At 55.4% G+C, this 24190-nt stretch overlaps 1 long non-coding RNA gene across 1 annotated transcript; it reads left to right on the top strand.

Annotated features, from left to right (window-relative positions):
* The first annotated feature begins 10963 nt into the window (after positions 1–10963).
* On the top strand, positions 10964–15355 carry LOC139077890 (uncharacterized). The gene is made up of 4 exons (XR_011530505.1): positions 10964–11643; positions 14288–14395; positions 14563–15082; positions 15258–15355. It is a non-coding gene; the product is annotated as an uncharacterized lncRNA (long non-coding RNA).
* Positions 15356–24190: the final 8835 nt, after the last annotated feature.

The raw sequence follows: 24190 nt of genomic DNA, 5'->3' as shown, positions 1-24190 counted from the left end.
AACACCCCAAAGACAGAAATAAGGACTTTCATGGGACCCAGGTCTGCCAGAGGAAGAGGACCCAGGAATGGCTGCCTGGTGCCTGCAGACCCCAGCACCTACTCTGAGTTGGTGTCAGGAGTAGGGTAATATGCCTGGGGCCCTCCGGCTTGAGTGAAGTGTCAGAGGTCAGGAGCAGAGCCAGAGGGGAGGGTGGGCCTTTTTTCCAAATGCTCATTTCCAGGTCCCAGACACCATCACCTTGTCCCTGGCAGGAACCCTGTCCTCTGGAGGTTTCCAGGGGACCCAGAGGCAGAGGATGGGAGTCAGCCAGGCCCTACAGGCAGTGAGGCAGAGCAGACAGCCGTGGCCGGGACCCAGCTGGATGCTGCCTGCACGGACCCTCCTTATCTGCTGTCCTCTCCCTGCTCCACCCCTCCGGGCCTGAGACACCACGAGACGCCGCACACAGGATATCCACATGCTGACCCTCACTGCCCCCAGGCCTCTTTGGGGCCGCCTTCTCCCAACTGAGACGCATGGAGGTCTCGCTGGCCCCACAGCCCTGGACACCAGGATGGCCTCAGGTCTGCACTTAGGTGGGACCAGCCTTTGTCTCCAAGGGCAGCACATCTGCACTTCCGTCCTTCACCCTGGACACGTTCACAGGCCAGGGACGCGCTCTGCTCTCACCTGGGCGCTCTGTCTGCATGTGTGAAATTTGCTGGTGCGCACAGCATGCCAGGGTCTCCATGACACGACACTGTCGTGGGGACCATGGAACGTGATTGGGCACGCAGGCTTTCTGTGCCTCAGTTTCCCCGTCTGTAAATGAGCTGAAAACAGGACTGATGAAGGATGGAAAAGCGACGTCACCTCCCTTTTTGTAGATGGGGAAAGGGAGACATGGAGAGATGGCGGATTTTGCCCCGGGCCAGGTGGCTGAGAATGGCCTCTCCACGGAGCTGGCCCCTCCCTGCCTGTCCCCGTGACTGTGGACCTCACTGTCCCAGGTTCTGTGGGGACCCCATGGAGGGAGCCAACCAGCTGGGTTGGGACTCACATGCTGGTGTCCAGCTTGAGGAGGGAAGAGAGAGGGACGCTGAGCCCATCATCCTGAGAAGCGGCCCAGGAGGACCACTTGGCTCCTTTCTCTTGGCAGCTCAGGGCATTGGGTTGTGGGGCTCCCAGCCCCCACCTGGTTCAGGCGGGTCAGGCTGGAGCCCGGGGCCCCCTCCAGGCCCAGCTACACCCCTCAGCCTTCACTCCCTCTCCTGTCAAAGAGGACTTGCTCCATCCTAGGTTTGTCCCTGGAGCCCCGTCCTGACTCATCCCCTCCTGAGACCTGTGGGACAGAACTGTGGCCCGTCCCGAGCCCCTGCCCTGGGCCAGGCAGCCAGGGCACCTGTGCATAAGGGCTGTCCGGGGCTGGCCCTGGCTGGGCCGAGGTCAATTGGGCTGTAAAGGAGAAATGCTATGTTGGACGAAAACCGGGACTCCTTTCCAGAAATAGGAGTTGCCTGGTTTATTGAGTGTAATTCTGAGAAAGGATTGGGACGCCATCTGAGTCACAGTTCAGTGGCCTGGAAGAGGGCGTGGAGGGTGCCAGTGGTGTGGGGGCCACTCCCCATACCTGGAGCCCCCTGGGCTGGGCACAGAGGCGACCGGGCCCTCCTCTGAGATTTGGGGTGGAAGACGCTATGTAAATTCAAGATTTTCCTCCCCAGTTTGAATGTGCTTCCTTCACTGGCTTCAGCCAAGCCCCAGTGTGGACGCTGGCGTCCTGAATCCAAGACGCCCAACAGTCATGCTGCCAGGAAACACCAGCTGCAAGTTTAGATTTCAGGAATAATATTTCCAAAAACCAATCTCTCCAGCTTCAGCCTTTCAGTTTGTGAAAAGGAGGGTGTTTTCCTTGGATATGCACACAGGGTCCTCCTGCAGAACAGCTGGTGTCCTCAGACCCCGGGCTGGCTCTGGGCCCTGGTCGAGAAGTAACCACCAGATAGCAACACCAGGGGAGGCTTGCTCAAGCCGCCCTCAGGGACAAACGCCCGCTCATTTGGTTCTGGGCATTCTGCAATTCTGACACCGAATCAGATGCACGACACTCCACTGAGACGGGCACCAGCCCACCTGGCAGGCGGTGGCCAGGAGCTCGTGGAGTCATGCTAGGTTTGTGTTTGGGTTGGGACCACGTCTCCTTTATTTAACACCACCTTTGGCGTCTGTGCACCAGGAAAGCTCACGTGTACGTGGCGTCCACGACATGCAGAGATCCTGCTCAGGGCTCCCAGGCGGCACTGGCTGCCATTGGGGCCTCCCACTCAGGACGTGCATCCTTCATGCTCGTCTGCAAATGAATATGCTCATTGTTCTGCCTCCAAACTTCCCTATTTAGAGGTTGGTATTATATACACAGGAAAATAACAACAGTTCCAGCTGCTTTCCCCGGGTGAGTCCCCACCCCCGGTTTCATTTGATACCCCTGGGAACCCCATGCAGCAGGTCGGCCAGACATTCACCACCCATACCTCCTAATCCCATTTTAAAGCAAGGAAGCTGAAGGCTTTGGTGATTCGAGGAGGATCACAAGGTCGCAGAGTCATGTCCTGTGCCCCCTCTCCCCCCGCCGGGCTGGCTGTGGACATTTTCCCTGAGAGGCACCGTGTGGGAGAGTCTGTACCGGCTGAGGGCCTGGGGGAACCCTGCCCCCACCACTGACTGGCCGTGTTGCCTTTGGGGAGTTACTTAACCTCTCTGTGCTTGACTTCCTCATCAGTCAGACAGGGTGATAGTACAGAGCCCAACTCGCCAGTTCCACTTGGGGGTCCAGCATCTGGGGTCAGGGAATGCAGGTGCAGGCAACTGCAGCAGAAAGGGGCTCTCTGCGGGTCCTGAAGGCCACGTTCCAGGGAAGCCACTGCCCGGGCACAGGCCGGCACAGAGCTTAGCCGGAGCGATGTGCCCCGCAGAGCACTGGGCTGGGTGGCGGCTGCTTTGCTGAAGGAGAAGGATGTGCAGACCAACGGTACGAGGTTTGCTAACTTGCCCAGAGGCCCTGGGTGACAGGTGTTCTGCTGGTGGGCACGTCTCCCCTGCGGCCTTGACCTGGAGCCCCCCTCACTCTCCCTTCATGGCCTCATTGCAGGAGGGGCGCCCACTTTTCCCTCCAAAGCCTGGAGTCCCTGACGGGAGAAACAAGAGAGGTGAGGGGGGAGGCCCAGGGGTAACGAGGGAGTGGCCGGCTGGGAACCCCAATGAGGCATTGACCAGCAGCTGGGGCCTGTCAGGCAGCTCCAGGACATGCAGAGAACATCTGCTGGGGCAACGCTCGGCCTTACCCACCCCCCACCTATGGGCGATGTTGTCGCTGGACACCCAGAGCTCGGCCTGCCCAGATGTGCACGGGCGCGAGAGCGGCTTTGCTGGGGAGACGGCCTCTCCTGACCCTGTTCCAGCAGCGGGCTGGCCAAGTGACTTTTTAAATATTTGCTGAGGAGCACAGTTGCTTTTTTATTAATGCCACCAGTACCCCAGAGGCATGACCTGCTGTGCGGGCGTGTGTGACAGTCGGGGTTTTGCCGGCTGGAGAACACACACACACTTATGGCTTTTCTCCTGGGCTCTTTCTCCAGCGTTTCCTAGCGCCCAGCTCCACGGCCCACAGGCCTGGCTTCGGTCAGCTGGTGGGGGGAGGCCAGCACCGGGGCTGGCTCAGGTGTGTACACCTCCTCCCATGCCCAGCCCCAATTGTCTCTCGAGCCGGCCCCATCCACCTGCGGGGAGCGCGGGACACAAGGTAGGGCAGGGCAGGGGACTGACTCAGCAGCCACATTTGTGTGGAAAGCCGTCCTTGAGACCAGGACCAGATGTTTGGGACAAAGCCGTGTGCATGACTGTGCCTGTGCCCTGAGACCGGAGACGGTGATCTCTGTGCCCGTCTCTGAGCAGAGGCCAGTGGGTCGGGGGCTCGCCTGGGGACAGTGCACAGGAACTATTCTCTGGCAGATGTGTGTCCACGCGTGACTTCCCCTCTCCTGCCCGCAGCAGCTCATCTGATGGAGGCCGTGCCGTGGGTCCTGTGGGGGCTCTGCCTGCCTCCTCCGAGAGGGAAGGTGGAGCGTGGCCTTGATGCAGCAGACGACTCCGCGTTTTGACACCGAGGCCCTCGCTGCCTGGAGAGGGGACCAGAGGCGCAGGCCAGGCAGGGAGAGCCCCCTGACGTGTTCCTTTCCTGGGGCACATTCCTCTGCTCCCGGGGGAAACAGTGCCCCGCCTGCCCGCGCCTCCCCCACCCTGGCAGAATCATTCTGGGGAACAGCAGGTACCAGCTCTTAGTCACCGTCCCTGCTGCCCGCTGGCATCTGGGCCCATAAATGGGCAGTGCTGGCGTCCCCCGACTCTGGGGACGGGCTGGGAGGTGAGCCCAGTTTATGACACATCATATTCTTGCCTCAAACCCCAAATGCTTCTCCTCTGCCCTCCTGTCGCCCTAACCTGCTTGTGGGAACTGCCTGTACCCGGGAATGGGTCACTTTACGTCACAGTGGCCTGACCTTGCTGCCCCGGTGCTGCCTGTGAGCCAAGAGGGAACAGCGGGCAGAGGCTGGAGGGCCTGGCTCCTGTGGTGACCTGTGTGGACGAGCCCCCCATCGAGGCTACGGCCAGGGTATACGTCAGCACAAAATCAGGATAACCCGCGAAACCATCAGTGAAGACATGCTCTGAGGCACTGCCCCAAAGCGCCCGCAGGGCGAGGGAGCTGACGGGGAGCCCGGGACCTGGCTCCTGGTGGCAGGGACGCCTCCAACCTTGGTGCCACTCACTCTTATCGAGCGGGCTCCCTCCTTCTTCTCATTAAACCCTTATCAAACAATAGCTCTGCTGCTGGCAAGATACCCACAGGTGCACAATTACATATTAACTCGTGCTGATTAATGTTCCCAGAGCGGTTTGTGGCCAGGGTGCCTAGGACCACCATCGACAACCACGACAGCAGCCTCCACAGGAGGTGGCCACCTGACATGCTGCCTGCTTCTGGCCCCCAGGCTGGCTGGGCCCTCAGCTCTGCACCCTGATCCGAGCTCCTCCACCACCCTCGAGGAGCTGTCCTGGGCATCGCCTCTGAGAGAACAGGAGTGATGGGGGGCTCCCCCACCCTGAGCCCGTCCATGTTCTAACCACAAGGCCATCTCCATGTGCCCCCCCGACCCCAGCTGCAGTAGGAGAAGCACTCTGCCTGTCTCTGAGGCCCATGCTGGGTCCCCTCCACGCGTCTCCTTAAGGCTTCTCTCCTGCATCATTAACTGAGAACCCCTCTCCCTCGTGGCTTCATGCAGGAATCTCCAGACACCAGCCTTCCATTTTTCTCCTTGACCGGCTGCCCCTGAATCAGCCGGACAGGATCACCTCCTCCCCACCCTCCAGTGGATTGTTTTGAAGCCATCCCAAATATGCCATCATTTCATGCACAGTAATAATAACAATTAAAACAAGAGTAATGTCCCTAACCAGACAGGGTGTGACGAGAGAGCCAAGCCTTCGCAAGAGCGAGCCGCCGGCCGCCAGCACGGATGCTGGGACCTCCTCCTCTGGAGAGTCAAGCCTCGGGCGCTGCAGGGCGGCCAGCCACCGTGGTCAGGGGAGCACTGTGTCCCTAGACAGCCATCCCGAGCTGTGCCAGGGCCAGGGGCACCCCGAGTTTGAGAATGTGCCCACTGGGCAGCAGACGGAGGTGGAGGGGCTGCAGAGTGACAGCTGCCCGGGGCCTGGGACAAGCCGAGGGGTCAGGGGCGTTTCTGAGGAGGAAAAGCAGGGCAAAGGCACCCTGTGTCCACCGGAGCACTGCGTGCTGTGGGGTCTGGAGGGGCTGGTGGACAGGGTCAGACGAGGAGGCTGGCTCCATCTGGGGGCCATGGAGGGAGAGCAGGTGGGATGGGGGTCAGTGGGGTTGGATGCGGGGTGTCTCTACCTGAGCATCACAGGGTCTGGGATGAAAGGGCTAGCGTGACCTTGGGGCACTCCTGTTGAAGGCAGGCTGTCTAGGCGGGTTCCAAGACTGGCAGGCCGGGTGTGCACAGTTGCCCTCAAACTGCCCTCAATGCTGGCTCACACAACCAGGCCCGCGGCGCCTGATTCCAGCAGGACACCCACTGCCTCCTGGCTCTTTGTCTCTCCTCTTTCTCTTCAGTCCCTTTGGGTCTCAGCTCCCTGCTCCCATGTGCCTTCACCAAGCCCCCTCCCTGGTGGAGCCTGCGGGACGGGGCTGTGGAAGATGGAGCCCACCTCCATCCAGGCTGAGCCCCCATGGCCGCTGTGAGCCGCAGGCAGGGGGACGTGGGCAATGCTGCTGCAGGGAGCCTCGTGGAAGCTGCTTGTTCCGGGAAGGAGACCAGCTCAGATCAGGACCTCTGACCAGCCGCCTTGGACTCTGGCCCCAGACACCTCCTCCAGCAGCATCAGACTCGTCCAGTGACCCCACTGGGGGAACGGGGAGAATCCAACAGTCCTGTTTGGCTTCAAAGCAAAACTTGTCCTCATTCCTGAAACATCCCTGTGATCAGTGATTTACTCGAGGGCAAGTTCAGGTGGACCCGAGCTCTGAGCCCACCCTCTGAAGGACGGGGGCAGGTGCTGCAGCCACTGGGCTGGAGGAGGCAGCGGATTGGTGGGTTGCACGGGCATTAACGTCAACCAGGATGCAAGCTATTTATGGACTGGGGCACACTGATTCTGGAATTCATATGGAGAGGCAAAGACCCTGAATTACAAACCCAACACTGAAGGAGAGGAAAGTTGGAGGGCTGACACTACCCGACTTCAAGACTCACTGTACAGCCACAGTGATCAAGACAGTGTCGCATTGATGAAAGAAAAGACAAATAGATTAGTGGAACAGAACAGAGAGCCCAGAAATAGACCCACGTAAATATCGTCACCTGATCTTTCACAAGGAGCAAAGACAGTCTCATCAACAAATGACACTGGAACAACCGGACATCCACATACGCAGGAATGAATCTTGACACGGACCTCACACTCTTCACAAAAATGAACTCAAAATGGATCATAGGCCCAAATGCAAAACGCAAAACTATAAAACTCCCGGAAGATAACAGGAGAAAGCCTAGGTGACCTTGGGTTTGGGGATGTTTTTAGATACAAAACCAAAGTCACAGTCCATGAAAGAAAGAATCGATAAGCTGGACTTCATTAAAATGAACAACTTCTGTTCTGCAAAAGACAGTGTCAAGAGAAGGAGAAGACGAGCCACAGACTGGGAGAAAACATTTTAAAAAGACACATCTGATAAAGGGCTGTTATCCAAAATATACAAAGAACACTTTACACTCAACAATAAGAAAACATACAACTCAGTTAAAAAATGGACCAAAGATCTGAACAGACACCGCACCAAAGAAGATACGCAGATGGCAAACAGCATATGACAAGATGCTCCACTGGGGCTGGCCCGGTGGCACAGAAGTTAAGTTCGCACATTCTTATTTGGTGGCCTTGGGTTCGCTGGTTTGGATCCCAGGTGCGGACATGGCACTGCTCATCAAGCCATGCTGTGGCAGGTGTCCCACATATAAAGTAGAGGAAAATGGCCATAGATGTTAGCCCAGGGCTAATCTTCCTCAAAAAAAAAAAAAAAAAAAAGATATGCTCGCCTCATCTGTGCAAATTAAAACAAAGAGATGCCACTACACACTTGTGAGAATGGCCAAAATCTGGAACACTGACAACACCAAATGCTGAGGAGGACGTGGAGCAGCAGGAGTTCTCGTTCACTGATGGTGGGAATGCAGAATGGGGCAGCCACTTTGGAATACAGTTTGGTGGTTTCTCACAAAACTAAACAGACTCTTACTACACGATCCAGCAATCAGACTTCCTCGTATTTACCCAAATGTTCTGAAAACTTACATCCAAACAAAAACCTGCACATGGATATTTATAGCAGTTTTATTCACAATTTCCAAAACTTGGAAGCAACCAAGCTGTCCTTCAGTGGGTGACTGAATAAATAAACTGTGATCCATCCAGACAGTGGAATATTATTCAGCACTAAAAAGAAATGAGAAATCAAGCCAGGAAAAGACATGGAGGAAACTTAAATGCATATTTCTAAGTGAAAGAAGCCAATCTGAAAAGGCTCCACACTGCATGATTCCAACTCTGCGACATTCTGGAAAAGGCAGAACTATGGAGACAGTAAGAAGATCAGTGGTTGTCAGAGGTCGGGGGGTATAGGGATGGGTAGATGGAGAACAGGGGATTTTTAGGGCAGTGAAAATGTAATGGTAGACACATGTCACTATCCATTTGTCCAAACCCACAGACTGTACAACAGCAAGAGTGAGCCCTAGCGTGCACTGTGGACTCTGGCTGATTGTGATGCGTCATCATAGGTTTGTTGATTGTAACAAAGGCAACATCTGGTGGGATGTTGATGGTGGGGGAGCCCGTGCAGGTCGAGGGGGCAGCAGATATATGGGAAACCTCTGTACCTTCTGCTCAACTTCACTGTGCTCAACTAAAACTGCTCTAAAAAATAAAGTCTTTAAAAAAATGGGAAAAGACTACAAAAAGTGTGTCTGGACGAGACAGTGGAGTTTAGTCATTCCCCGAGGAAGAGCAGAACCTGTGACAGGCGTGAGGCCATGCGGGAGCATGACTCTCGGCTGCCCCTGCCTCTTGGTCACCTCCCTGGTCCAGTCTAGCCCCTTTGCCCCCAAAGGAGGCCAAGGGATCCTCTTAAAAGGTGGGCGGGCGTCAGCCTCCTGCTGCTGCCCCTGGAGAAATGGAAGCCCACCTCTCTCTGGCCTCTGCCCCCACTTCCAGCCTCTGTGGGAGCCCCCTCCCTCCACAGCCTGTCCTCACAGGACCAGTGCCGAGCGGCCTCCCCAGCCCAAGCCAGGAAGACGGTGCCCTCCCGCCTTGCCCACCGTGTGGCCCCGGCACGCTCCCCCTTGGTGGGTCCAGTCTGTGTCCCTGCTCATGTGGAGGCCAGCACCCGGGACAGGGTTTCTCTGTCTGATCCAGTGCTGGTGCCCTGGTGCCCTGGTGCCTGGAAGGGCCCCTGCATGGTGTGGGATGAGTGGACGAATGGGGAAAGAGCGGTGAGCGCAGGGACGGTCAGGGACGGCCCCGCTCCGCAGCACACCGGGGTCGCCTTGCGCCGCGGCGTCTGGGAAGTCTGGACTCCAGCCCTGCCGCAGCTCGGCACCGCTGGCTGGTCTGCATAACAGCACTGCTGCTCTTCGTGGTTGCCTGTTGCCTTAAGTTTGTGGACGTGACATCATTCGGGGGTGCTCACTTCTCCTTCATTAGGAAGACACTCTTGTCCTGACGGCTCAGACAGCCCCAGGCAGGTGATGCCTTTGCTGCGTCCGCAAACGCAGTTGCGATGGGGCGCACGGCGCTGGGGGCAAGGGGTGGGTGGGCCTGCAGCTGGAGGAGCACCGGCTCCGGGTCCTGGGTGCAGACACCACTCCCTGGGCCTCGTGCCTTTCTTTGAGGACGTTGGCCAGGCCCTTGTCACCATCAGACATGGGAGCGTGTGGTCAGGGGTCTGGCTGGGCCGAGGACCACAGCAGGGCCACGCTGCAGACCCTGAACAGGGAGAGAAGGCTGGGGGTCCCCAGGGCAGGCAGGGGCAGGGGAGGGAGGGTCTGGGATGGCGGCTGCCAACGACCCTCCCGAGAACACCGCTGACCTGGGCGCATCCCATGCAGGAGTCTCAGCCCTCGGCACCCGGTCATCTCCTCGTGTGATTCACGACGTCCTAATCAGCGGAGGAGAAGGGATCAACTGCAGGAACGATCAACGACCCTGGTCATCATGTCATTTTGGACAAAGGGAAGAAGAGGGTGGTGGGAGCCTGGCGAGGAGCAGGGTAGTCTCACCGGGGGCTTCTGTCGGGCAGGGCACCTGCCTGGGACGCACGGAACGCAGATCTCTCTGTGGTCAAGTCACGTTTAGCCCACCTCGCGCTATGGGGGGGACAACGGGTCAGCAAGGGGGGAACAAGCAGCGCGAGCTGGGAGCTCAGGGCTCTGGCCGTGAGCCATGGGCGGGCCAGGTGCCTGTGACTTCCACTTCCTCATCTTGTTTAATCTTTTTATACTTTACAATTATGCAAGGAGAGAGGGAGGGCGGTGGCCATCAGGTACTGGGGATTTCCAGAAAGTGGAGCCTGGCACATCCACGCCTCCGAAGTGAGCAAACAGCGTCTGGCTCGGTGGCCCTCCCCGGGGGACAGGAGCCACCGGGGGACGTCGGCCTGCTTCCTCATCACAGCTGAGGAAGAGCCCGGGCCATCCCTCAGCAAGACTCGAGGCAGCAAAGACCAACCCAGGGCGCCTCCTCCCTGCCCCTGGGCCCATCCAGATCCCAGCTGCCACACAAACCTGGCGGAAGACAAAACCCAAAAGGGGCTGACTAGACCCTCCAGCACCAGAGAGGTTCTCTGTCACTCAGGGACCTGTGGCTGGAGGGCAGAGCCAGGCAGAGACTCCAGTGCTCCGCATTTGCTGGTCTTGTCATTTCGCCCCCCTCTTGCCATCTGCTTCCAGGACAGAGATTTTTGACATAGTTCTTCAAGGTTCTCTGATGTCCAAAACTCTCCAGACCCATTGGAGGGGAGGACAGACCTTGTCTTTCCAAGAGCAGTCCCGACCCGTGGCCCCATGACCATCAGCCGCGTGCGCCCTCACGGTCAATTGTGACAAAAGAGGTCTCTGATTCTGAGTGTGAGCAGGTGATCTGCTGGGGACCAGTGGGTGAGTACTAACTAGTACTTAGACTGTTCCACTCAAACCCCTTCCCTCTGGGTATTGCTGGACCCATGTGTGGGTGGACATGGGCCTGCACTTGCTGAACGTGTGAGTGGACAGAGTCTGGAGAGCAGACACCAATGATGACCCCGTGTGCTGTGGGTGAGCTTGCTGCGGTACGTGACCTCTGGGCACACTGATGACAGCCAGCAACAGAGGTAACTTCACCTCCCCTGGCTGGCCAGACCCGCCTCTGGGTGTGTGACTGTCGCGTGGTCCAGGACATGCCAGATGTGGGTGGCAGGTCCCTGGCGGCTGCCGTGGCCCAGTCCCGAGGGCTCACACCATGGCCAGGCAGGGGGCAGAAGGTTGGGTTTCCGGGTAGACTTTTTGGACCAGGCGCCTCCTCCTTCCCTGCCTGTGGGAGGGGATCCAGGGCCCGGCATCTGCACCTGCGTGCAAGCTCATTGGTCCCAGGACGTCCCTGGGACCTGCTATCTACACAGGCCTGTCCAGGATGGGTTGCGGGAACCTTTAAACGCCTGTCTTTAAACAGCTTTAAAGAGCTTTACAGGCCCCATCTGCCTCTTGGGCTCCTCCTCGGTGTGGATTCTTCTTTTATGGGGTTTTGAGGCCTTTGACCTGCTCACCCCTCACCTCCGCTGAGTCCTACAGAGCCTGGCAGCAGAGGCGCGGGCACAGGAGGCCCTTGGTGCCGCCCTCCCCACCCCTCGCGAGGCCACAAGGATCCCAGCCCACAGACCCCGCAGAATGGGCCTGGATTGCGAGGGCTGCTGGGTCAGGGACATTTCCACGGCTTGACGACTGACCCCTGGTTCCTGGCAGCTCAGCTTCTGCTGGCGTTGGCAGCTTCCGGAAGGTACCGGGAAGGAGGTGGGGGAAAGTGACTTTGTCTGTCCCGGCCGAGGCCTGGACTGGCTGCCTGGGGCTTATCAGGAGGAAAGTCCCTGAGCCACAGTCATAACCCCCCATCGTGTGACCGCGGGACTGACATGAGGGTGCCCTGGGTCCACACTGGGGGTTTCATTCACAAGTGCGTGGCCGCAGGGCTATCTGGCGATGGGCTGGCCTGCCCAGCTGCAACCCCAGAGCCAGCTTCCCCTGCCCCTCAGGGCCCGGCCTGCAGGGTCCCGGGCAGCCTCCCGCCGTCCCCTGCCCTTCACATCTCTGGAGTCCGTGCCCTGAGCAGCCTTGCTCTGGGCTGAGATGCCACAAGCTTGGTGCCAAAACGGCTTTTAGAACAGGAGCAACAGGCCGGGAGGTGGCCCCTCCCTCCAATAAAGTCCATGGAGTTACAGGTTGGACTTTGTGATCTCTGATTATTCCTGCCGCTCAGGCCGGCTGACTTCCTGCTTCCCGAGGACCCAGGCTGAGGAGGGGTCTCCACGGCTCAGCGCCAGAGCTGGGGCCCCCAGTGGTCAGGAGCAGGGTTCCCAGTGCTGCTGCCACCTGCTTATAACTCGCAGACCCATCCTGGCGGGGTAAAGGCCACCGAGGGTGCACGCAGGACCCCAGGCAGGAGGAGAACCAAGCGTAGGACCCAAGACGCAGGGGGTACACAATCCGGGGCCTCCAAGGGGCCACAAGGCCCTCAGCAGATCAGGGGTCTCCTGCCCACGCTTGCCCTGGAAGAGCCAGCAGTCCTGGGAGGGAGCGGGGCCGCTGCCCTGGCCCACTGCCCCCTGCAGCCCCACACTCAGCCCCCAGGACCTGCCAAGCCGGGGCGGAGGCTCTCCCTGCAAAGGGACTCGAGTATTTCACAGACCAGACGTTAGAATCACTGAAATGGGGCCCTTCACCCCTAAAATGAATGGAGCAGGAGCCCCTCTTTCTAGTCAGCACCCCTGGTGGCCTTGGTGTCCCCTGGCTCACTTCAGTGCCATGGGGCACTGGCTGGACCATGCAGTCCATCAGCTCACACAGCCCCAGGGGCCAGGAGGGCACCGGCTCTTACTCTGGTGCCATCAGGGGCTCAGGGTCAAGGCTGCTCAAACCCAGCACCAGTGAAGGGGGAAAGTCTGGGGTCCAGCCAAGCAGTGCTGTGTGTCATACCAGCCTCAAAGCAGAGGCCACACGTTGCAGCTAAGTTCACATGTTCTGCTTCAGTGGCCCAGGGTTCATAGGTTTGGATCACAGGTGCGGACCTAGCACCACTTGTCAAGCCATGCTGTGGCGGCATCCCACGTAAAATACAGGAAGATGGGCACAGATGTTAGCTCAGAGCCAGTCTTCCTCAGCAAAAAGAGGAGGATTGGCAGCAGATGTTAGCTCAGGGCTAATCTTCTTCTTCAAAAAAGAAGGGGATTGGCAGCAGACGTTAGCTCAGGGCCAATTTTCCTCACAAAAGAAAAAAAAGCAGAGGCCGCAGCCCCGAGACCAAGTGCAGCCCGCAGGATCTGAACGCAGAAACTCTGCTGTCAGACACATAGCCAGCCGCGGGGGGGCCCGGCTGGGAGCAGGGCTGGCGAGGCAGGCGTGAGGGTGGCCTGGTGGAGCCAGCTGCCCCAAGGGGCTCATCCTGGGGCCCTGGTGGGCAGGCCGGCCCCTCCGGGGACCCCAGGCGTGCAGGTTGTGGGGAGGAAGGGGAGGAGGCAGGCTGCGCCGCAGGTGCGAGTGTGGTGGTTCCCACACTGTTGCTTTGCCACGCTCACGCCAGCTTGGCCCAGGCAGTCAGGCCCTCAGAGTGGCCTGGTCAGGACAACGCTCCTGCTGCTGGCCAGCCCACGAGACTAGCCTGCTGTGCACAGTGCCACCAGCTCAGGTGAGCACAGACGGGCTGTTTGCTCACCTGAGGCTCAGGTGCCAGGTGGGAGAAGCCCTGGCCCTGCCCACAGCTGCTCCGCGGCGAGCGCCTGGCCCCTCGGCCATCGTGCCAGTGCTAGTGTCCTGCCTCTTGTGGAGACCCAACCCACAGGGGACAGCCCCTCCAAGTAATGTGCTGGGCAGCTGCAGAAGGACAAACAACCCAAAACCTTTTGGCTGTACTCTGTGAGACAGCGCTGGTCGGCCAAGCAGGTGGATAAGCCCAGATCCCGGCCCAAACAGGCCAAGTCTCGCCAGGACGGCTGCCCATCGTGGCCTCACCCGTCTCTGCAGGCACCAACTGGCCAGGGCTCATTAGCGGTCAGCGCACAATGAATAGTTCTCCACTGATTCCAATGACGACAGCTTTAACACAGCCACGTGGTGATCTCGTCTTTGCATTGGGCTCAGTTTATATGAGACGCCTTCTCACAATTAGGCCTCTGACGCTTCTCATGAGCTCAGATGTGACTGCTGTGAACCAGCAAACAGTCTTGATGTCACCAAAGCCACCGCAAACAGCCTTGGGGCCACGGGACCTGTCACTTTGTCTAAAGGGGTCCAGCTGTTATCTTTGTTCAGGAGACGACTGCCCCCTGGCAGGTCTCTGTGGAGAATCCCCTCCACTCAGTGCCTGGGGCGGGAGGCCCTGTCACCACCAGGCAGGCTGATGTCAGCGAGGGCCCGGTTTCCCCTTGCAGAGCTCCAGAGACGTTGCCCTCAGCGCAGGTCTGCCTGGACTCGGGAGCCCCGTGGACCCCCAAGGAAAGACACCTGGCCAGGGGCTTACAGGAGGCTTCCTGGAGCAGGTGACGGTGGGGACAAGTCCTGAGGGTGGGGCCACAGGTGAAGATGGAGAGCAGGCAGTCCTGGCAGCCCGTTGATTGAAACAACAATTGACTCACTCTTCCACAGTTACGCTGGTGGAAGGGATGGCATGTGCTTCCAGTCTCATGTCTTCCAAATGCCTCTGTAGGTGCACAACCTCGTGAGAAGAATCCATCCCCAGGGGGCTGCAGGGCTGGCTCTGCGACGCCCGGTCCCTCTGTGAACACGGGCCCACCTCCAGAGTTTGTCTTCTTCCCTCCATCTATTTGCACACCCATCTGGTACTGATCTTTTCCCTGAAATTGTGCTGCTAAAATGGTCAATTATGTGAGACCAAGAAGTGGAAATTTATAAATAAGCAACGCTACAATCTTGATATATTTATTGAATTATCCAGCTGTCGTGTCAGGTCTTGGAGGTGAAACGGCCCCGGGCTCTCCCCGTTCCAACGGTTCCTGAAAGATACCTGCTCTGGCTCCGGCTATGGGGAAGCGATTCTCCCTGAGGAGCCGACGCTGCTCTGTAGAGAACCACGTTTGCCGTCGTCTCAGCGGGAATCGTCCACCTGCTGCCTCTGCTCAAGGCTGCACTGTTGCAGAGCTGGGCGGGGGCTTAATGGCCACAGCCCAACTCTCACCCTACAGGCAAGGGCAATGGTGCCCTGAAAGGTGAGGAAAGGGGTTTAATGTGCGCGTCAGGGTGTGGCAGAGCCCCTGCCGCCTGGGCCCCTGTCCCTGACTAGCCCCGGCGTGGGGCGAGGGTGTGTGTCTGCACACAGACACACACAGTTTTCTTTTTCTATCAAGCCCCTTGCTTCCTTTAATCTAGAAACTCCGCTTTTAGGAATCTGCCCTGAGTAAACCGTGAGCGGTGAAGACAAACCTGGATCCATGAGCTACAATTTTAGTGAGCAAAAACATGGAAACAACCTAAACAAGGGGATTGATTAAATAAATTATACTCTATTCATACAATGGGTGTCGTGCTTCCTTTAAAATTTCAAAGAGTTTTAATGATATGGGAAAATGTTCATTATGTGGTGTTAGGAGAAGAAAAATCAGGACCCACATGTGTATATTGTGATTGTAACTACAGAAGAGAGGAATAGCAGCCACGGATGCCCCAGGAAAATGACTGGACAGAAATGTAGTTACGGGGCCAGCCCGGTGGTGCAGTGGTTAAGTGCGCACGTTCCGCTTTGGCGACCTGGGGTTTGCCGGTTTGGATCCTGGGTGCGGACATGGCACTGCTCATCAAGCCATGCTGTGGCAGGCGTCCCACACATAAAAAGTAGAGGAAGATGGGCACAGATGTTAGCTCAGGGCCAGTCTTCCTCAGCAAAAAGAGGAGGATTGGCAGATGTTAGTTCAGAGCTGATCTTCCTCAAAAAAAAAAAAAAAAAAGAAATGTGGTTAGGCCCTGACGACCTCTAGATAGTAGGATCTGCGATAGGTTGTACTTTATCATCTTTTACTTTTCTAAAGCTCTGCAATTTTTCTCAGTGAACACATATGGCTTATAAACAAATAGAAAAGAGCTATTTTAAATAATGAGTTGACTTCCCTTTTCAGCTAAGATGGAGTAAATGGGACCAGATTTACCACCCTCCTGAAACAAATAAAAACACAGAAATATCTATGAAACAAAGGTTTTCAAGATACTGGACATGAGGCAACATAGAACAGTAACCCTGATAGATGGGTGACAAATTAACAATGTGTCACAGGATTTGTAACAGACAGAAGAAAACGTGTCAGCAATAGCACGAAGGAGGCGGCTGCTGAGAGGATCTTAGTTGGTACAATGTCACTGAAGATAGAGTGTGAACACAGAGGCACACATCACAGCCCCCAAAGCAACTGTGAAAACACAGCAACACAGTGAGCAACAGCGGAAAACCCAACAGAGGAGACCGAGTGGAATCATAAAAAATACTCAATCTGAAAGAAAACAGAAAAAAAATGAAAAGAGAAACAAAGAACAGATGGGACAAATAGAAAACAAATAGAAAAACGTTAGATTTACCCAGCTGCCATGTCACTAATCACATTAAATATAAATGATCTGGGGCCGGCCCGCTCCCGCAGTGGTTAAGTGCCCACGTTCCGCTTCTCTGCGGCCGGGGGTTCACCGGTTCGGATCCCGGGTGCTGACATGGCACACCATGCTGTGGTAGGCGTCCCACATATAAAGTAGAGGAAGATGGGCACGGATGTTAGCTCAGGGCCAGTCTTCCTCAGCGAAAAGAGGAGGATTGGCAGACATTAGCTCAGGGCTAACCTTCCTCAAAAAATAAAAAAAAAAATGATCTAAATACCCCAATTAAAAGGAAAAGGTTGTCAGATAGAGAAAATAACAAAATCCAACTATGTGCTCCCTGCGAGAAACCCACTTTAAATATAAAGACACAAATATGCCTAAAATAAAAGACTGGGAAAAGATACAGTGTGCTAACCTTAATCACAGTAAGCTGGAGTGACTAAATTAGTACCGAAGTGGAAAGAACTCAGACGTGCAGCAAAGGCTGAGTGGATACGTGTGCTGTGCTGTATCGGTACAGCGGTCACTGAGCTGCAAAGAGGAGTAAAATCTTGATACACGCGTAAACATAGATGAACCCCAAATAATCATTCTGAGTGGAATAGGCCAGACCCCCCAAAAGTAACTACTGTGTTATTACATTTGTATAACAGTTGTAGAAAACACCTGCTGATCAATGTTGGCAGAAAGCGGGTCAGAGGCTCCTGGAGATCAGGGGTGTGGACAGGGAGGGGTGGGCCGGAGGATGGCAAAGAGAGGCAGGAATCTTTGGGGCGATGGAGATGTTCCTTATCTTGTTTGTGGCGGTGGTTTCATGGGTGTAGACACGTGTCAGGTTGCTCACTTTATGAACAATTTATTGTGTGTCAATTGTACCTCCATAAAGCTAAGAAGTACTAAGTGGATGAGTGAGAAATCCTATATTACTTCTTACGAAAAAAATGACCTCTACGTTCCAGCAATGTTCGGTTCAGGGTGGCCTCCCGCTGGTTGCCTCACCAGAACGGGTGATTTCTCCTGTTCTGGAGCAAGGTCCAGACGGCTGAAGTCTCGATCGTGAGAAGTGGAAGCAGGAGCCGGGCTGGGCGCGGCGCGAGAGGCAGCACCCTGCCTGGGGGATGCGAGGAGGGCGTGTGGGGGGCGGTGGGGAGGCGGTGAGCCTGCCCTCCCAACAGGCTTCCCTCTGGTGTTGTTTGGATGGTCTTCGCCGAGTATTTGTCTTACAGACTGAGCTACGGACACTGAGGATACGGATCCCAGGAGGTTCCAGAAATCAACGCCATGAGGGTTGTCAACACCCGTTCTGTTATTTCTGGCTGTTTCCTCCCCAGCGTGGAGTCTCCTGTGCAGACTCCCTAACATTCCTCATAAGAAGGCCCGGGGAGCATGAGCGGAATTCGACACTGTCGCTCCGCGCCGCGTTGCCACAGCGGTTTTACGACAAGGGGAGTAAAAGAGCTTTACCTTTCACCAAACCACTCCGTCTGAGGCACGTAGGGTGTGCACCATATCTGCCTCCCGAGGAGTTTCGGGCGGCTCATAAAGTTATGTGCACACAGAACGAGACTGCTATAAATAGAGAACAAACAGAGCAGCCAGCCTGAGGCTGCCGGCGCTGGGGATGGGTCCGCAGATAAGACGCGGGGAGCGCAGAGGTGACGGGCTTCCTCTGCATGTGACCTTGCGGGACGTGCCTAACTCTTACAAAGTTCAGCTTCCTCATCCGCAGCCAGGACAATGCTTCCATCCTCACATTGCTGTTCTGTGAATAATCTGTGCAAGCAACTAGCATGGGCAGGTCCTGGACGTGAGGGTGGCCGCCCAGGTCCCCTCCCCAGCTGGGAGGGTTGGTGGCTCACTCCTCTCGGATGAGGCCCTTGGGAAATTGCCCCTGCCTTAAGGAGGGTGGCCTGGCCGCACCCTGTGGGTCAATGACAGGTCAATGGCAAGGACATCGGGCCCCTGTGCCTCAACGCTGAGCCATGCTCTGGGGATGTCGAGGTCTCCCCGCCGTGGCTGCCCAGCCCTACTTCCAGCACCACCCACAGCTGGGAGTCCCATGAGCTCCCCACACACACTTCTGCCCCTGGGAACCTGACGGGGGACCCCGCCACACACACAGTAAGCATGAGGTCAGTGGGCATCTCCCTCTCCTCCCCACGTGCACACAGCCCCTTTCAGAGGAGAAACCCACCCAGCATGCTACAGCCACATCCGGGGACGCAGAGATTCTCTTGGGTGCAAACAAATTCCAGCCACAAGTCCATACTCGACTACATGAAGGGCACACAAGCTGTTCGTGGCCTGTGGGTAGTCCCTGTTTAAAACACAGGGTACAGGACAAGAACACAGCCATTGCTGTCTGCAGTGAAAAAAACAGCCAGAGATGGAAGTGAACCAGAGGGACCCCACTGCCTGCTGGAAAGTTAGTGCCGATGGGCCGTGGCCCGCCCGTGGGATGCCTCCTCTCTCCAAGGTGCCGGACCACCAGAAAGGGGTGCGGCCCCGATGTGGGGTGAGGCAGAGGGAGGCCAGACCCTCTGGGGTCTGCCTAGTGGGACTGGGAGGTGGTATGAGCACAGATTCTGAGCCCAGATCAATGTGGACCTACCTCCCCGCACAGCCAGGACTGCAGTGGGGCCTCGGCCCCTTGCTTCCTCCTCCATCCCACTGTCACCTGTCCCCAGGCTTGAGGGCCAGTCCCACAGGACTGAGAGGACCAGCCGGCTCAGTGTGTGAGAAGTGCTTGCCCAGGCTGGCCTGGTCCACATTTGCTGCATGGCGGCCATGGGGCTGGACTTCCTTCCACCTTGGAGAGCGGAGAGACAGGAAAAGGTCTTGACCTCTCTACTGCTTATCGCTGAGACATGGCTGGGAAATCTCCCGTGCGCAGCAGTATCTCCCGGGTCAAGAACGTAAGACACGTGAGAAGAGGCACATGGGGCATCTGACTCTGAAAAGTCAGGTGCAGTTAGTCAGCCCTCTCCACGTGGCCTCAGTCTCTCCCCACCATGACCAGGCTGGGAAGCCAGGCGAGGGTCTGGGATCCTGGAGACGAGCATGCCTTCCGTGATCCTGGCACTTGTCTCCACACAGGAGGCCAGTGGGAAGGAAGGCTGAGCGCCAGCTGGGTGAATACTTGCGGCATCACCACCTGGGTCTCGCTGCTCCTGAGTGTCCACCCTTTCTCCCCATGTGGGGGACAGAGCTGCATTACTGTGGACCTCCCGCTGCCGCTCACGGAACTCCACCCCTCTGCGAGCTTCTCCCAGCTGTGCCTGCTGGATTCTGACCTCTTGCCCTTAATCCTAATTAAGTAAAAACCCCTGTGAGAACAAACAAAACAAGTACATACATCCCCAAGATGAACAAAAGTAATGATGGCAGCAGAGTCCCTTCTGTGCTGGGCAGTTGGAACAGCAAAGGAAGGGACTTCTGCAGCAGGTGGCCGCAGGGAGGAAGTGAGGGGCCTGCCACCTGCTGGAGAGCCACTGCCTCCCTGAGCGGAGCTGCAGCTGCGGTCAAGGCTGGCCAGGAGGAGCAGTGGGTTTCAAGACAACGCCCAGTGGGTATGGCCTAGCTGAGATGCCAGACCCGCAAGCAAAGCTTTTCACACCACACTCACCAGCATTGCAAGAGGAAAGGAACAGAGCTTGATGTCTCTACAGTCAGCCTCATCTCTGTTCCAGCCTACCACACTGTCCAGCCCACCCACACTGCCCAAACCACCCATACTGCCCAGACCACCCACACTGCCCAGACCACCACACTGCTCAGACCACCCACACTGCTCAGACCACCCGCACTGCTCAGACCACCCGCACTGCACAGACCACCCACAATGTACAGCCACCCACACTGTACAGACCACTCATACTGCCCAGACCACCCACACTGCCCAGACCACCACACTGCTCAGACCACCCATACTGCCCAGACCACCCACACTGACCAGCCCACCCATACTGCCCAGACCACCCACACTGACCAGCCCACCCATACTGCCCAGACCACCCACACTGCCCAGACCACCACACTGCTCAGACCACCCATACTGCCCAGACCACCCACACTGACCAGCCCACCCATACTGCCCAGCCCACCCATACTGCCCAGACCACCACACTGCTCAGACCACCACACTGCTCAGACCACCCATACTGCCCAGACCACCCACACTGACCAGCCCACCCATACTGCCCAGACCACCCACACTGACCAGCCCACCCATACTGCCCAGACCACCCACACTGCCCAGACCACCACACTGCTCAGACCACCCATACTGCCCAGACCACCCACACTGACCAGCCCACCCATACTGCCCAGCCCACCCATACTGCCCAGACCACCACACTGCTCAGACCACCACACTGCTCAGACCACCCATACTGCCCAGACCACCACACTGCTCAGACCACCCATACTACCCAGCCCACCCATACTGCCCAGACCACCCATACTGCCCAGACCACCCACACTGCCCAGACCACCACACTGCTCAGACCAACCACACTGCTCAGACCACCACACTGCTCAGACCACCCGCACTGCTCAGACCACCCGCACTGCTCAGACCACCCGCACTGCACAGACCACCCACAATGTACAGCCACCCACACTGTACAGACCACTCATACTGCACAGACCACCCACACTGCTCATATCACCCAGTGAGGTAGGTGCTATCATTGCGCTATTTTTTAGACAAGGAAACAGCCTGTGCCACCTCTCTGATGAAGCAGTCTTTCCCAAAGGGATGGAGGTGGTGTGACACTGGGAGGGTCTTCTCTGTCCTGATACAATTAGGAGGGGCAGAGCTGGGTCAGGGGCGTCTTAAGCAATGAGATGATTCCATCTCAAAATGGAGTGTTGTTTTCCACACTTTTGAGATAATCCATTAGCTATAATTAACTGACTAAATGCATATGTTTGTTAAAACCAAAGCTAAATAAGAGCCATGTAGTCCTGGGGGATACCATAAATGAAATAAAACAACTCAAAGGACAGGTTTAACAGTAAATTAGTGTTAAATTTCCAAAACCTCTCTTCAAGAAAATACACCTTAAAAATGAAAGAAAAAGCTTTTGACTAGGAGAAGGTATTTGCAACTCATAAAACAGACAAAAGACTAGTACACACAAAAACTGAATTTCTGTACATCGATATGAAAATAAGTAATCCAAATTTTTGTTTGAAGTAAGAATCCAATTTTATTATTTGCCTATACCTGAGCAAATGTAACACTGTCTTAGCACATGACTTTATAGCAAATCTTGCATCTTGTGTGGGAAGCCTTGTCATCCTCATCCTGGCCACCCTTGATACTCTACCCCTCCCTGTGAAATTCAGGACCAGCCTGTAAAGTTCTACTAAAAACCCTTATCAGGATTCTGATTGGAATTGTATTAAATTTATAAATTGTACTTAGAATTTATCTTCAAACGAGCAACAAAGGAATTACAGCTGACTTTTTTTTTTTGAGGAAGATTAGCCCTGAGCTAACTACTGCCAATCCTCCTCTTTTTGCTGAGGAAGACTGGCCCTGAGCTAACATCCGTGCCCATCTTCCTCTACTTTATATGTGGGATGCCCACCACAGCATGGCGTGCCAGGCAGTGCCATGTCCGTACTTGGGATCCGAACTGGCGAACCCCAGGCCGCCGAGAAGCAGAACGTGGGCACTTAACCACTGTGCCACCAGGCCGGCCCCTACAGCTGACTTTTAAGAAACTAGGTAAGCCAGAAAATAATGGAATACATCCTAAAAGTGGTGAAAGAAAAGACAGCATGCCAACCTAGGCTCCTACTCTGCTTGAAGATGTCCTCCAAAATGAAGTCAGAACAACAACGTTTCAGATGAGCGAAAGCAGACCAAAGAGAGTTCTTCAGGCTTAAGGAAAACAGTCGCAGATGGGAGCACAGATTTCAGGAGAAAATGAAGTCAACCAGGTCAGGAAATAAGAGACAGGAGAACAAGGCACATGGTATCATGAGGACACAGCTACATGAACAGGGGGTTTCCACATTTCAACTATTGTGAATCAGGCTGCTGTGAACATAATGTACAAATGTCTCTTCACAACCCTGCTTTTAACTCTTTTGAGTCTATACCCAGAAGTGGAATCGCTGGATCATAAGGTAATTTTATTTTCAAGTTTTTGGGGAACCACCATACTGTTTTCCACACTGGCTATACCAATTTACATTCCCACCAACAGTGTACAAGGGTTCCAGTTTCTCCACATCCTTTCCAATACTTGCTATTTTCTGGGGGTTTTTGATAGACTCCATCCTAACGGGTGTGAGGCGGTATCTCACTGTGGTTTTGGTTTGCATTTCCCAAATGGTCAGTGATGTTGAGCATCTTTTAAAGTGTTTATTAGCCATTTGTATATTTTCTTTCTCCCGTTTTTGAATTGGGTTGTTTTGTTATGTTGAATTGTCTGTAAATTCTGGATATTAAATTCTTACCAGATATATGATTTGCAAACGTTTTCTCCCATTCTGTGGATTGCCTTTTTACTTTGTTGATAGTGTCCTTTGATGCACAAACATTTTTAAATTTTCATGAAGTCCAATTTGTCTATTTTTTCTTTTGCTATCTGTGCCTTTGGTGTCATATCCAAGAAATCATTGCCAAATCCAGTGTTGAGAAGTTTTGCCCTATGTTTTCTTCCAAGAGTTTTACAGATTTAGGTCTTACACTTAGGTCATGGGTCCGTTTTGAGTTAATTTTTGTATATAGTGTGAAGTAATGGTCCAACATCAATTGTTGACATTTTGGGCCAGATAATGCTTTGTTGATGGGAACTGACCTATCCACTGTAGGACGTTTAGCAACATCCTTGGCCTCTACCCGCTAGATGCAGGGGGCTCTGTTCCCCAGTGTGACAAACAGAAATGTCTCCAGATATTGCCAAATGTCCCCTGGGTAGCAAAAATCACCCCTGGTTGAGAACCACTGGGTTAGCTGAAGTCTGGACATGGGGATGTCCTTCAGTTAATGATGTCAAAGTGCATTTCATAGAAAAAAGGGTCTGAAGGACTCCAATGGTGGCTGGCTATGTGCACCTACTCAGCCTCCACCAGCCCCACCCACCCCCAGGAAGTCCTGGGGAACCCTACCTCCACAAGGTGTCAAGGAATGCACCATGAGGAGGGCCCCACACGCTGGACAAGCTCTCTGGTGGCCTTCCTCTGTGGGTACCAGGTGACGGACGCGCCCATATCGATGAATTCGTCCCTGTTGCATGGTAGTGAGCGTGCTGTGGTGGGACTGTGCTCCCTGGCCTCGTGAGAATAATGGGATCCTGCAGCAGGAAAGTCCAGGGGTGGCACTTACTTGTCAGAGACTGTGTGGGAGCAACGGCCACAATGCAAAATTACAGTTAGTTAAAAAATTCAATCGAGCCAGCCCTGATGGCCTAGTGGCTAAAGTCCACCATTCTCCCGGCTTCGGCAGCCCAGGTTCAGTTCTCAGGTGCAGAACCACACCACCTGTCTGTCAGCAGCCACGCTGTGGTGGCGGATCACAGAGAAGAACTTACAAGTATGGTATGCAACCATGTACTGGGCCTTTGGGGGAAAAAGAAGAAAAGAAAAGAGCAAGATTGGCAACAGATGTTAGCTCAGAACAAACCTTTCCCTGCCAAAAAAAAAAAAACCTAGAAAAAAATTTAAATCTAGAGAAATTTCTCTTGAGAAAAATTTGAAGTTTTAAGTGCAATGTCAGC

This window comes from Equus przewalskii, chromosome 20 (assembly GCF_037783145.1).
Source record: "Equus przewalskii isolate Varuska chromosome 20, EquPr2, whole genome shotgun sequence".
Lineage (NCBI taxonomy): Eukaryota > Metazoa > Chordata > Mammalia > Perissodactyla > Equidae > Equus > Equus przewalskii.
The sequence above is the reverse complement of the archived record's forward strand: the minus strand, read 5'-3'. Positions and strand labels throughout refer to the sequence as shown.